The sequence below is a fragment of the Lissotriton vulgaris genome, chromosome 6 (genome assembly GCF_964263255.1).
Source record: "Lissotriton vulgaris chromosome 6, aLisVul1.2, whole genome shotgun sequence".
Taxonomy (NCBI): domain Eukaryota; kingdom Metazoa; phylum Chordata; class Amphibia; order Caudata; family Salamandridae; genus Lissotriton; species Lissotriton vulgaris.
This window is the reverse complement of record NC_141694.1, coordinates 116,200,320-116,216,246: the sequence shown is the minus strand read 5'-3', so window position 1 is coordinate 116,216,246 and position 15,927 is coordinate 116,200,320.

Below are 15,927 nucleotides of genomic sequence, written 5' to 3'. Positions count from 1 at the left end.
GTGGGAAGCACTACAACATGTAACATGTTACAGTGCCAAAGTCGCTAAAATGGCGCCCAGCCTACTGTCAAGGAGATGTTTCACACCTACACCAATTATGCTGATCACTTGGTAGACAAGGGTGTTTTCAGACTCTAGTTTTTTATTATGTCCACTACCAGTTATGTTTTCCTTTAAAAATCTAAAAATGCAGTAGAGTGTACTTTTGTTTTTAAATCACTATCAATATGTGACCAAAGATATTACATACCGGCACAGTGGCAGGGTATGTCTTGCTGCATCAACTACCAGTGTTTATTTCTAAGTAAAACACAACAAATTAGAAAATACTCTGTATAGTTTGCTATTAGTCAATGCCCACCTCCCAAAACCAGCCACCCAAAAATGGTTTCAAATACAACACATGAGCACAACATATGAGAGAGGTATTGCTATAAAGGCAAACATTCATAAGGTTTAAATCCCACAACGAAAAGATGATGCGATGACAGAAATAGTAATTCTTTCACATTGGTGGTGTTGTAGATTCTTGTATTCAATATTTAAAACACAGCAGCCGACGGCCATCAAAGAGAATCCTGTCACGTGGAGTGTTTCGAAACACTCGACGTGACAGGATTCTCTTTGATGACCACGTGAAAAGGCTTGCAACTGAGAGCTCTACACTTCATACACCCTTTTTTTTCCCTAGCTTTTTTTGTGTCCTCATTTTGCCAACTCTCATGTTGAGACTCTTCCTATCTCTCTATACTGATTGTGATGGTGTATGCCGCTCTGTGTTATGTTTGTGTTTTACGCCACCTCCAGTTTCTCGCATGTGTCCAGTGAGGACACCATACAGCTCCTTTGGTGACTACTTCTACATTTGCATTGTTGCCCGGCTTCCTGGGTGCTGTATTGTTTTTAAGGGCTGAGCAGCCTGCCGCATGGACTACCCCTCCCATGCTGCACTGCACGCGTCTCAGCCCTACGTGCTTATTGTTGTCATCCGAAGGTGGCTTTGTGCAAATGGAACTGTGAGACTGACAAATAAATAAACACAGACCTGGCTGGAAAGGAAGGGAGGCTGATGTGAGACCACCGAACATGAGTGCACTGAACTGTGAAGGTGACAAAAAACACTAAACACAGAACTGGCTGGAAAGGGACGTGCAATCAGGGAGGTGGTAATGCTGCAGGGAACAGGCCACCCCTTAGAACATCATTTACAGCCCTGTTTACAGAGACGGCGCTCTAAGCTATTTTAAACACAAGCGCTCCTTTGGAGGGATCTTTAACAAAGAAAAAAGGAGTCCCTAAACGGTCATTGAATGGGAGCAGAGGATGGATAGTAGTAACTGGTTGCTGCTCTCGGTGAGGATTTAACACAGGAAAAGGGCATGAAGCATATGTGCCATGGACAAATAAGATGAAAGAATAGAAGAGCGACGATGGTGCCAGCAAATGGGAAGCCTTTGGGCAGACTGAACCCCACAAAGTACATCCATCTCTCTTTCTAGACAGAGCATGCGCTTTCTAGAGCCGAGACCTAGAAATAGGAGAGCTAATGAGAAGGAATGTCTAGAAACTGTCAGAGGGCTTGATATTTGAAGTGCCTAAAAGTAAGAACTATCAGCCTCTGATAGGCCTGCGACATATGCACTGCGCAAGTAGCTACGAGCAGTATCGTCTCTACATCTGTCCGCACTTACTTTTGAGCACTGAGGGGCAGATTTATGATAACTGGCGCATCCCCAGGGATGCGCCAGTTATTATGCGCCGCTGCTCCGCCACCCATGGTGCGCCGCATTTACAATGTGGCGCACAATGGGGCAAAAACGGCACAGATGCGTGACGCATCTGTGCCGTAAAAGTGACGCATTGCTGGAGTTGCGTCGCAAGCGCGACACAGCTCCAGCAAGGCTCGGGGGTGCCCCATCTTTAAAATGCTGCGTCAAGACCTACGCCTGCTTCAAGCAGGCGCAGGGTTTTGACGCAGCATTGGCCTGAAAGTGACTGAGTGAAATCTTATAGAGTTCACTCAGCCACTTTTGCGAGGCGCACCTGCCCCGGAACGCCCACCCTGTGCCGGAACGCCCACAAGTGGCGCAGGGCTTTACAACGTGACGCATCTGCCTAGATGCGTCACGTTGTAAATGGGTCGTAGGGATGCGCCACGTTTACGCCGCAGTTGCGTGACGCAAACGTGGCGCATTCCCAACATAAATCTGCCCCTTAAAATTTCAGGCCCTCATACGATTTCTAAACTTTCTTTCTCATAGTACATTATGGTATTAATTGCTAAATCTGTCCAGCAAGAAAACAACAACCTCATTTGTATTACTGGACAGCAATGTTTACTCATGAATCATGATTCATCAGAATTATGCATATTCCGAAGCCGTGATAAATTCCCCAGGGCAAGAAACAAGTGCTGGCTGTTATCCTAAACTGAAGGCTGTCCTCTTTTACTTGCAAATCATTAGGCTGCCAACCAATATTCAGCAGCACATAAAGTGCCAGGCATCATGTTATATTTTGGACTCACACGTGTATTTTTAACAACGCTTACAATTGATTGGTGTCTGCTCCAATATGTTTTATGGTTTTATGTTTGAACAAATCAATTATAAGCATACATTTAATTTTGTGATTATCAGATGTGAGTTTACACATCCGGCAATCACAAGTTGGCCGCAAATGATCTTGTAAAGGGGCCAATGTGTGCTTCATCCTCAGCCCCCTGGGGTTTACCCGTGTCTCGCGTGGCCAGTCAATCAGGGCTCACTAGCAGCAAAACAAAAACCGCAGCACAGCAAGGTGCAGATGGCACAAGTACAAACGAACACGGCTTTCTGATTCAATCACATTTAATGAATTTGGGGCCTTGCCACGGAACAGAAAAACGATGCATCGTTCAGCGGGCACCACATGCTGCTCTGTATTATTAATGCTCCACGAAATGTTTAAAGACTGGTTGCTAAGTGGTTCATTTTTCAAACACTGCTTTCTGATAATAAATGAATTCCGTAAAAGTGAGGTCCTTTCCACCATTCGCAACCCTCAGAATGCTTTTTTTGTTTTGAGTTGTTAATTTACCATCCTTCCACAAACACGTTTTTTACGAGCGATCTTAATTAAAAGTGGCGGGGTGTTTATCGCACCTGGTAATTAATGATCAGGTGCGATAAAGGTCGCACCCTTCTTCAAATCTCCAAAGTTCAAGCCTGCTGAAATGAAACAAGGGAAAAGTCCATGAGCAGATTTACAAGCCCCTTGCGCCACTTTTGCGTCACTTTTAACATGGCAAAGGTGACGCAAAAGTGGCGCAAGAGGCTTGGAAATCTGCCCCCATGTGTTTACCAATACATGCAGAGTTTGCTATAGTAGGCACCAAAGCCCACGTTACTCACCAAAAACTCAGAATATGTGATAAATACATTTCCAACACCTTGGTGTCCGATAATGATCAAACCTCACATGGACTAATCATAACTCGGCGAGTTTGCCCGCACTTCCCATTAGAATTGATTGCTTTAACTGAAGAGGATATTCTTTGGTAAATAGATGATTATCATCTGACAATACAGGGAAGCATGCGGGCACACAGCTGAGGACTGCTGCTTTGCAATGTTCCTGCACTGGCCTTAAATTAAAGCCCCTTCTCTTTACCTGTGACAGCCAGTCTAACTGAATAAAAGATGGAGCTATCCTGCCTTGTGTATTTTTTGTTGGCTGCTGTCAAGACCGGTGAAAGTTTCCACTGAACAGACCCTGCTGGAGACAAACGGGCTCCTGGCAAATATGTTGTGACAAGTATCTGCTCTTTTCATAGCTCACGTGTCAAATGTGCTCAATTTACCAGTCTGCGGGATTCGCTCGCTGCCTCTCAGAGCACTGCAGGGCCAGCCCAGGTTGGGGAAAGCAGGTTAGCTTCAGTGCACTGTTTCTTAAAGCATCTTTGCAATCTGAAATCCCTGTTCCATGGGCTTCCGAGAGTTTTCTTGGCAGCTTCAGTTATAGGTAACTAACGCGACAAAGCCAGGTACAGTCTGTCCCTGAGAGATCTTCAGTTCTCCAGAGATGTGAGTTCAAATGGAGGAGAGAAATGTTGATCAAGCTGCAGGCCTTTTGAAATTCTGCAGTATTACTTCACTATCTCTCACATCGCTCCGAAATGCTGTTAAATACAGTTAAAATTGTGGCCCCCACCTATTGTATCTTGAATTTTAACCATCGATTTGCCCCCTAAATTATAAATGTATCCCTTGGTTTTGAATGCCTAGTAGATATCCTAAATTCTTAATTGTGGCTTAACTGTCGTTTGCAGGTGCTTGGTGAGTGTCCAGAGTAACCCGCTTGTGTTAGGGAGTAGGTATCAATCAACATAACCCTAGATGGGATATTGATGACGTGTTAAATGTCTCAGCATCTCTGTAGCAAATGCAATAGCCAGGACCTATGGAATTGAGCCACTACACAGCCGTAGCGTTTCAAGTATATAGATTTTTCATATTTGGCATATAATCCACCATCTGCTGAATAATCAGCATAAAGGAATGACTCAAATGGATCAAAAACTACTGAAGAACTACCACCAGTGGTGCTGCACTGCGAAAGGTCCTTTACAAAGATTATTTAGACCGTTTAGTTGACTATTGCTGTTTTAAGGTGGTACACTGGTACTAATAAGGTTACATTATTGACTAGACAGGATTAATGTCTGCTAAAATAACAAACACAGGATTAATGTATGTTAAACTAACAAATAACACTTTCATAGAACGTGCAGTTTGAATTTTCTTGCCAAACATTTAATCCCTTTTGGGAACATAATTCTAGAGGCCTTGGCCTTAGCAAGACTGCTCTACTCAAGTACTTTTGATTCCGGCTGGTTGATCAGGGTCCTTCTACTGGTCTGGGATGCATTCTTGCCCTCAAAACAGGAACCAAGGGTGAGCTGCAGCCATCATCAAGTTTTCGAAACTCTAATAAACTATACTACATTCTGCCTCTTTGTCACCCTACCTACAAGGCTGTTTGAGGGGCTGAGTCACAGCACTGCACACTCCTTATTGTTAATGACTTGATCCGCCTAGCTTTCAGCTTCTACTGTAGAGCATCCAACAGCCTTCCTTTTCATGTCTTTTAGATGAGCCTGAGAGAGCAGTCATAATCTTCACCACTTGACCTTCAACCCAGCATGGTCCACTGAAGATCAGAAGGCTACAGATATGTGGTGGCATGTGGAGTTTCCTTTTCTGATTTGTACCTACTCAGCATGGCACTAATTGAAACCAGACCTACAGAAGGTATGCTGAAGCATAAGCAACGTAATGTTCAGGCCATTCTGGGTCTATGGGGAGATCCATATACACTTAAGAGCCTAAGTTCTAAGTCTCCTTCCAGATTACCGCTTTCATGAGAGAATAAGAAGTTGTCAATCTGACTAAAGATGTTCTTTGGCCTACTTGAGACCATGGCCAACCTTGAAGAGACTCTAACAGTGTACTGCCCAGTAATGACCCTCTCATGATCAAGCACAAACAGAAGAAAACGCGATCTCCTTAAAAGTAAAACATGGATTCAACCTCCTTATGAATTTCTTGTGTACAATAAATCGGACGGGTAAAAAAATGACAACATTGAGAGCTGTTTTTGTATGACCCTCTTATTTGTTTACAATATAGCCATCGGGAGTCGAATTAATGTTTCCACCATATTATCTCTATGTACATGTGTATTAATATAGTTTTATGAATTGGAAACCTAGATACTAATAAATGGAGCACTGTACAGAAAAGTGACAACTTCCAGTGAGAAAGGGGGGGACTAGGGCCGGTCGGTCAGGGAGAGGGCCAGGGCTGTGCTGGCTGTAGCGGGCATCGGGTATTTTCCTGGGAGGCTAGAAGGGTGGGGGCTAGTTTTGCAGCAGTGGGAGCTGTTTTTTGTTACTGGGGGCCGGCCAGCCCACTGTAACAAAAGTAGCTGTGCTTCACACTTGCAGCCTACCCCCATGCCCTGGGCTGGTCCTACAAAATTGCCAGGGCTGCTTTGGGTTACCAGTCCGGTCCTAGAAAGGGTAGGAGGAGGAGTGGGCTGGGGCTCTACCTCCTTTATTCTACCTTGTACATGTTTCCTCTGTGTGGCTATGGGTTAAAGTCTGGTGAGGGAAAATAAGGGACAGTCTCCACAAATGAGAGCCGGTGAGCCACACCTGCAACAACAGGATCAAATTAAGCACTGGTGCTAGGCTACTTTATGTGGCACACCATTGCAGCTCTGCAGGTATCCTTAGATTCTGCTGATAGCTACATTTAGATTATATTTTTAATAATTTCCTGAACATTGATTTATCACAGAAGCATTGACACACTTGATAAAAACAAGGGCTAAAATGCAATAAGTTAAAAAGGAAGAAACTAATGAAGAGAGACAACAGAGAGAGTTCAACATTGTCTATTTGTCTATACATGAATTGTTGTTTTGATCTTGGGAACAATGCAAGCTCTGAACAAGTATGTTTTCATTGTATTTCGGAATTATAGGGGTGGCAGTCTTATATTCTCTAGATATACGTTTTAGTAACTTGGCCCATGTAGGGCTAATGTAAAGATGTGTCCAACTGGCAAAAACTGACCGCTGCACTATGCTACGCTGCACTATGCCTGTTCGCACTGTGCAGTTGCATGATCTTAGCGTCGGCCTGCGATTGACGCAGGACCACCTCCTCTAATGTTGTGACCAGGGGTGGGCGTAGTTCGCGAAGTAGCGCTACGCGAAGCTATGCGAAGTGCACTTCGCACTACGCGAACTTCACGTGGATGTATGTCGTTACAACACATACTTTTACAATGCATACCTTTACAACGCATTTTTTACACCGCAACATCCCTTATAACGCATTCCATTACAACGCATGCCATTACAACAAATTCTTTGAAACTACCTTTACAACGCATTCCACTACAACGCATACTACATTTAGAACGCATACCATTACATTGCATGTATGGTAAGTATTGGATAGTGTAGGGGTAAAAATTACTATTCTAACTCCGGGGGGCAACAGTAGGGTAAGTGTTGGATAGTGTAGGGGTAAAAATTACTATTCTAACTCCAGGGGGTGCAACAGTAGGGTAAGTATTGGATAGTGTAGGGGTAAAAATTACTATTCTAACTCCAGGGGGTGCAATAGTAGGGTAAGTGTTGGATAGTGTAGGTATGCGTTGTGATGGTATGCGTTGTAATGACTGCGTTGTAATGGTTGCGTTGTAATGGCATGCGTTGTAATGGATGTTGCAGTTTAAAAGTTTCGTTGTAAAGGTAGTGCATTGTAAAAGTTGCATTGTAAGTGTTGTTTCCCACTTCACGTAGCACTACGCGAGCTGCGTAGTAGCATGTTCGCACTGTCCAAGATGCGTTTTCAATGATTGCACAGTGAGGACAAGCACCCTGCACTGTGCAATCATTGAAAACGGCATCTTGCACAGTGCGAGCTGTAGTTTTCTGCTGCTCAAGTAGATTATTACTCGAGCAGCAGCTTTCTCAACGCAAACTGCTAGTTTCTCATTGAGAGCGGTTGCGAGCATGCGCAACCAGTCACAATGAGAAACCTGACCTCCCCGCGTTGAGAATCTCGCCAGGATGTCATTTTGCTTGCTCGCGGTCGCGAACTTACGTTGAGGACCGCGAACAAGCAAAAACTGACCGCTGCACTATGCTACGCTGCACTATGCCCGTTCGCACTGTGCTACGTGCAGCTCGCGTAGTGCAAAGTTGCGCAAACTTCGCAAACTCCACGAGCGTAGCGTAGTGCTCCGCCCAGGGTTAGTTGTGACATTATCTTTCACTTTGTCCGGGAGTTTAGCATGGTCCTCCCGGAGCAAGGTAAGGCCAGTAGTCAGAGTCCCAATTTGCAATTCGATCGCCTTCCGTGATTTGCGCACTTCCTGCATTATGCGATACAGCTTATCCACAGGTGTGGGTACTTCTGTCTGTGGAATACACCTAGTCCCAGGTTTGTGAGGTGCAGGAGCCGCTGTGTCCGGGACAATTTCTTGCCCCCCCTGGCCATGCTTTTTCACTCCCTTGCATCCCATCATGCAGAGCTATTCAACAATCGACAGTATGCGTAAATCAAACACAGTGCACAGCGTCATCAGTGCATTTCTGAAGCACTCTTCCCAGTTTCCACACAATCACGCCTTAGCCCACATTTTTGCTGGTCACCTTTCAGTATCTCGCAGTCTGTCTCCTTGCCCCCTGTCACTTACTGTGGGGTAGGTCTTGCTCCGCAACCGTTCTGGCATGCAGCAGGGCAGGGGAATCACAGGTATCTCCGTTACCCCTTCAAGAAGTTCAACTTCAAGAAGTTCGTGTCTGGATTGCTGTGACCCTTGACCTGGTCACTCTACTACCGCATGGCCCCTGTGTGCCCGGATTCTGCTGCCGCTGCCTGCTTGGCCTTCTTGCTGCCGCCTCTCCTTAGGGCTCCTGCTCTCCAGGCTTGCCCTCGCTCCCCAGACTTGCCCAGGTTTGCCCTCACTCTCTAGGCTTGCCCAGGCTTGCCCTCGCTCTCCCCGCTCCGCTAATCGCTTTTTCCAACCCCCCCTCTGCTCCCCGCCGCTGCTCTCCTGCTGCCCTGCCCCTTCTCCTGTTTCCCGCTCACCATCCGCCGCACCGCTCCCGCCTCCCAGCTGCTCCTTCCTCCCACTTCACCATAAATGGCGGGGACCGCGCGTACACGCAGTGGCCACGCGCAGCGGGCGTGCCGATTGCGCGCCGAAGATGCGCCAAAGGCAAGCCTGTCTACGCCCGTCCGCACCTGGACCGCGCCCAGCGCCAGAACCCCTGGACCCCGCCAGAGCCAGCCAACCCGACTGAGCTACGATGCCGCCACCCTCCACGCACTCAACACTGGCCGACATCCAGCCTGCTACCAAGCCACCCCGAAACGCACCCACGGAGCCTTCACCTGTCACGCCTGCTACTTCACCTGCACTCGGTCCTGCACCGCGCCAGCCAAAACAGCCGCCAACAACAACCACCTCATGTGCATCCTGCTCAACACCCGCTCCATCCACAGGCACGCCGTCAAACTATGGGGCCTCCTGGACAAAATGGCACCAGACGTCGCCTTCTTCACGGAAACCTGGATGAACCCCTCCTCAGCCCCCGACATCGCCATTGCCATCCCGGACGGCTACAAGATCATCCCGAGGGACCGCGTCAAACAGACCAGAGTAGGCATCGCCATCGCCCACAGAAACACTATCCGCATCACGACCAACACCGACGCCACCCTCGCCACCGCAGAGCACCTGCACTTCCAGATTCACACTGACCCAAAGACCACCCTCAGAGGAACCCTCATCTACAGAACCCCGGGACCACGCTCACACTTCAGCAAGGCCATCTCAGACTTCATCAGCCCACTCGCCCTCGCCTCCCCCGACTACATCCTCCTAGGAGACCTCAATTTCCACCTGGAGAACGACCAGGACAACAACAAAACCGCCCTACTAGACAACTTCGCCAACCTCGGATTCAAGCAACTGGTCAACACCCCCACCCATTACGCAGGCCACACGCTCGACCCTGACTTCTCCTCCAGCAACCACATCTCCTTCAGCCACACCACCGAGCTCCACTGCACTGACCACAGCTGCGTACACTTCAACTTCAGGAAAACAACGACCCACCACTGCCCTCAACAAACCCCCCGAAGCCGCTGGAGCAAGATCACCACCGGCCAACTCACCACCTCCTTGCGCCTAAACCCTCCCACCAACACCACGGACCCCAACAAAGGAGCCCGCAACCTCACACAGTGGATCACCGACTGCGCCAACACCCTTGCTCCACTAAAAAACTCTCCCAGCAACCTCAACAGCAAGAAAGCTGTGTGGTTCACCAACGATCTCAAAGACTCCAAGAAATCCTGCCATGACCTCGAGAAAGCCTGGTGCCACAACTAGTCAAAGGACAACATGACAGCCCTCAAGAACGCCACCCGCAAACACCACCAGCTGATCCGCACCACCAAAAGGTCATCCTTCAGAGAACGACTGGACAACAACACCAACGACAGCAAGGAACTCCTCAACGTCGTGAAAGAGCTCTCCAACCCCAACGCCAGCAACAATGACATCACGCCTTCTCAAGACCTCTGCAACTCTCTGGCCACCTTTTTTCACCATAAGATCGTCGACATACACGACAGCTTCGGCGCTCAGAACACGTACCCCACCACCGAACCTACACCCCCACCTTCACCATGTGCGCCTGGACTCAGGTCAGCACGGAAGATACCACCCACACGATGAACACCATCCACTCGGGCTCCCCAGCCGATCCCTGCCCACAGCACATCTTCAACAAAGCCGACTCCATCATCGGACCCAAACTTCGGGACTTCATCAACAATTCCTTCATATCCGCCACCTTCCCGGAGAGCTGGAAGCACGCAGAGATTAGCGCCCTCCTGAAGAAACCCACCGCAGACCCCTCAGAACTCAAGTACTTCCGCCCCATCTCGCTCCTCCCCTTCCCTGCAAAAGTCATCGAGAAAACCGTCAACAAACAGCTGACAGCCTTCCTGGAGACGAACGACTCCCTCGACCTATCGCAGTCCAGATTCCGAGTGAACCAGAGCACGGAGACCGCTCTCATCGCGGCCACCGACGACATACGGACCCTGCTGGACAACGGAGAAACCGCCGCCCTCATCCTGCTGGACATTTCAACTGCGTTCGACATGGTCTGCCACCGCACCCTGACAACCCGCCTCCGACACGCCGGGATCCAAGGAAAGGCCGTGGAATGGATCACCTCCTTCCTCTTTGACAGAACCCAAAGAGTCTGTCTCCCGCCCTTCCTCGCAGAAGCCACCAAGATCATCTGCGGCGTACCTCAAGGCTCCTCGCTCAGCCCCACCCTCTTCAACGTCTACATGAGCCCCCTCGCAGCCATCGCACGCAAGCACAACCTCAACATCATCTCCTACGCCGACGATACCCAACTGATCATCTCCCTGACCAACGACACCACCTCCGCCAGAGCCAGCTTCCAGGACGGAATGAAAGACATCACAGACTGGATGAAGCTCAGCCGCCTGAAACTGAACTCAGACAAGACGGAAGTCCTCATCCTCGGCCCATCCATCTCCACCTGGGACGACTCCTGGTGGCCCCCTGCTCTTGACCCCCCACCCAAGCCCACGGACCACGCACGCAACCTGGGCTTCATCCTTGACTCCTCCCTCACGATGGCCAATCAAGTTAACGCTGTTACCTCCTCCTGCTTCAACACTCTCCGCTTGCTCCGTAAGATCTTCAGCTAGATCCCCACTGGAACCAGGAAAATGGTCACCCAGGCCCTCGTCACCAGCCGTCTGGACTACGGGAATGCGCTCTACGCTGAGACCACCGCCAAACTACAAAAAAGACTCCAGCACATCCAGATCGCCTCAGCACAACTCGTCTTGGACATTCCCCGACACAGCCACATCTCCGCCCACCTGAGGGACCTGCACTGGCTCCCCGTCAGCAAAAGGATCACGTTCAGATTCCTCACCCACGCACACAAGGCTCTCCACGATTGGGCCCCGAATACCTCAACAACCGCCTTACGTTCTACACCCCAACCGGCCAGCTCCGCTCCGCCAGCCTCGCCCTCGCCACCGTCCCACGGATCCGCAGAACCACCACCGGAGGGAGATCCTTCACCTACCTGGCGGCCAAGACCTGTAACACACTCCCCACCCACCTATGACTCACCCAGGACCATCTCTCCTTCAGGAAGCAACTCAAGACCTGGCTTTTCGAGCAGTAGCAGCCCCCCACCACAGCGCCTTGAGACCCTAGCGGGTGAGTAGCGCGCTTTACAAATACTCTTGATTGTTTGATAGCACACTATCCCTCAGTGCAACACCATGCGCAATCTGCGCTCTCCATGTCAGTCTGTGAACAACACGAAGCACCCCAACAGGCCAGGAATCATGTGCCCTGCAATGTACCAGGGGGCTACTGTGGGCTTCACTCCATCTGCCACCCCCACCACAGTGCTCGCATGTCCCAGGCTACCACCTCTGGTCTCCTTGGATGTGATAGTGTGCAGTCCTTTATTCAACGTCGTGCATGCGCACCCTTCACTGTTGCTGTGAGGGGTGTGCTACCCTTAACTTCCCACAGGCATCGCAGGGTCATTTATGCTGACATGCAGGCTCGCCTTACCGCCGTGTGCCCCGCACCAATCAGAATGCCCCAGCAGGGTTCTGTTGCAGCCCTGCACCTCGTTCTGGGCCGCAGTGCAATTATCCGTTCCTGCTCCGCCTGCAGTCAGTGTCCTCAAGTTGCAGCGTCTGTCCCCATCTCCAGTATCATCTGCCAAGCGCCACCCGCAGTGCTGCCTCAAGGCGTTTCCTTTGCACGGCAGGGGGGAAGGCATCACCACTTCGCCAGCCTCTCGTACCCTTTGGGTCCGCTGTCTCGTCACGGCCGTCCGCGCTTGCACATATATGCGGCGCGTGCCGCTGTGACCTCCTCAGTTTCACTCCGCGGCGAAGCACTCCTGATCTAGGGGCCGCATCTGCTTCACCACCGCCATGGTGCCTCCGACCTGCGAGCACGATGTTACTAATTTTCAACAATATTATTAAAGAGTTTCTCAACTTCTCTGGGTTTGGTATATTTTGTTGAATTAGAAATACCCATATGAGCATGGATTCTAACCCAATCCCCCACACAAACCTTTTACTTTTCATACATTTTCTACCATCAAATTAACATTGCCACACTGCAGCCTTCTTCACCCTCTAATTATCCATCAACAAGACACCCACAGCATCTTTCCACCATCCTATCCACCCAGATTCCAATTTGGAATATGGAATGTAACCGTGAAACAACTCAAAAAGCGCCTTGCCTAATATTAAAAGAAGAGACAAGTGATATCCCACTAGACATTCCTGTTGGACTCTCTTCCAATCCAATCTACTAGCTCTGACAAGTTGTATGCCTGTATTCAGTGTTCTGTTAAGGTGCTCCACCGTGCCATTAATCTCAGGGTGGTACAAAGAGCATTTCTTGTAGACTATACCACACTCACTTAGGAAATTCCCTACTTCAAGTGAACAAAACTTGTGTTCGCTGTGTCAGTCAAGAGTGTATTTGGAAAATCTTTGAATCTAAACAGTTCTTCCAAAAAGCGCATGAAAGAACCAGAGAATATGTCCCGCTCACACCACATTTCTTGTAATCTTAAAAACGTCTCCATAGCCATCAACAAATAGAGAGTTGCACCTGGTTATCTGAGAAAGTATACAATATCTAGGGCAATCTTCGCCCACTGACCTTCTGGTAAATTCCTGCACATCATTGTGTGGCTCTTTTCTGATACACCTTGTCATTGACTTCACACTCTCAACATTACTAGGGGTGGGTGGTAAACTCTTTTCCGCTGGTGGAGTTTTGCCACTCTGCTCTCTGCTTGAAACACGGAGTTTGGCAGAAACTCGACAAATGAGATGATAGAACAGAGTTTACCTGAACACTCACCGCTAGTCTCAGCAATACTTCTATGGGGGACATTCTTGTGGCAACAATAGGGGTTCTTGGCCCCCAACGACCCTCAGCAGCCAAGGAGATTTCATCCCCTTACCAGTAGAGAGCCAGGAGGCCCCTTTGCAGAGTGGTTGAGAAAGGGGGCGGACCTTCAATGACATCTCAGCAATCCCGCTGTGGGGGGAATTACTTGTGGCAACAGTAAGAGTTCCTGTCCGTCAACAACCCTCAGCAGCCCAGGGGACTTCATCCCCCAACCAGTAGTGCACCAGGAGACCCCTTTTGCGGCGTGTTTGAGAAAGGGGCCAGGGCCTTCGGCAGTCTTGCTGTAGGGAACTTACTTTTCACAACAATAGGTGTTCTTGGCCTCCAATGACCCTCAGCAGCCAAAGGGACATCATTAGGGGTGGCCAAGCAATACTCTGCCTGCTTACAAAACTCCACAGAATTCCACAGAGTGAATGTCCACAAGTTCATCCTGACTTACAGATCTATGGACAACTCTTTCCAACTCCAAATCAAGGTCAGTCCACCAAAAGTCCTCCTCAAAAAGTTATTTTGATATTACAATGCCCAGCTGCTTCTCATGGGCTAAGTCAACAAGCTTGCCTCTAAGACTACACAACGCTATTAATCTGCTGCCTTGCAGAACAATTTCTTCCCCTTCTGTGAGTTCCTCCCTCACACACCAATGAGGATGAAGTTCTGACCCAATCATATTATTTTGTGGGCACCTTTCCATCATGAACTTGCAGCAAACCCTCAGAATAACATTCTTAACCTCATCTTCCTGGTTCCCTTCAAAATGTTTCCCTGGGGTAATCACACAGACACTTTCATCTCACACAAGCATTATCACCTTTACCAACAATTTCAGAAAACACACCTGACAAGAACCTAGAAACACAGTCCACAGCATGGTTCATAGACCCCAGTAAGTACTCTACATTATGGACATATTGTTGTGTCAGACTATCTAAGGAGACCACAAACAAGCAGGGGTTACTGGGTCGCAACCATGTGGGTTGAGGCATTTTATCACTGCTCTCCTGGGGCCTGCCCTACTGTGGCCCTTCAACCTGGGCCATGTACAACCCTTTCCACACTAAATTCTAGGTAGCAGCAATGGCGAGCTGTCACAAGCTTATCAGGAAGGCTAGTGTGGGTATTACCCAGGCTCAAGAATCAGCAGCACCCCCTCAGAAACATCTGTAAGATCAATAGTCAGACCACTGCAGCAATTGGGAACGGACCATTGCATTATAGGCAGACAATATTGGGAGTATGGAGTGCCTACAATACTTTGGACTAAATTGTTTTAAGCCCGCTACTGAGGTCAATGATTTAACATGATTTATCCAGTTTAACTTTGTATCAAACCATATACCCAGATATTTATACTTTTCAACCACGTCCACTTTGCTCCCACCAGATTCCAATAGACCCCTCCCTTTTCTCTCCCTAACACCCTTATCCAGATTAACAGTGAGCCCCTTACTTAAACAATAATCCTGTAAAATGTCAAATTTCTTTTTCATCCTACATCGGTCTTGTCTACTATCACCAAGTCATCGGCGTATAGTAGTCATGGGACATGGACAACATTCATCTTAGGGCAAAGGCCACTTACTTCTTTTAATATGTTTGTTAAGGTGGCCAAAAACAAGGAAAACAGTAGGAGTGCCCGAACACATCCCTGTCGTAAACCATTCTTAATCTATTATTTCTTCAACAGGGTCCTTACTGTGTCTAAAATCACTTGAACCCAGTTCTGACTATGTAGCTCATGAAGAAGTAAGAGGAGTTCCTTATGAATTCCAAGCCCCCTCAGCATTATACACTATAACTTTCATTCCACTAAGTCGCAGGCGGCACTTAACTCAACAAAACAACAAATCAATTGCCCCTTCACCTCTATTGACTCCATTGCCATTGCACATAAACCGAGGCAGTGATTGATGGTTGAGTGGCCTTCCTTGAACCCACCTTGCTCAATAGAGATTATGTTATTTTCTTCTAACCAGACTTTAATTAGAATTACCAACACTTTGGAGAAAACTTTCTTCCACCCATCTAGTAGGCTGATTAGGCGGTAATTCTTAGGTAACGTGGCATCATGCTTCTTATAGATTGGCCTAATGATCACGCCTTTCCAGAGGTTTTTGGGGAGCACCCTCTCGCCAAGGCCTATTGATAGATAGCATAATAAATACTTGCCACCAGTCCACATTGTTTTTCATTATTACTGCTGGGAGGTTTTCTGGTCCTGCTCCCTTAGTCAACTTGAGGGTCTGGATAGTTTCTTTTATCCTTTTAAGTGAGAAGTACAGCCCAATCTGCTCACCTACCTCAAACCTTTTCCATGGGCCCATCACCTCATCGT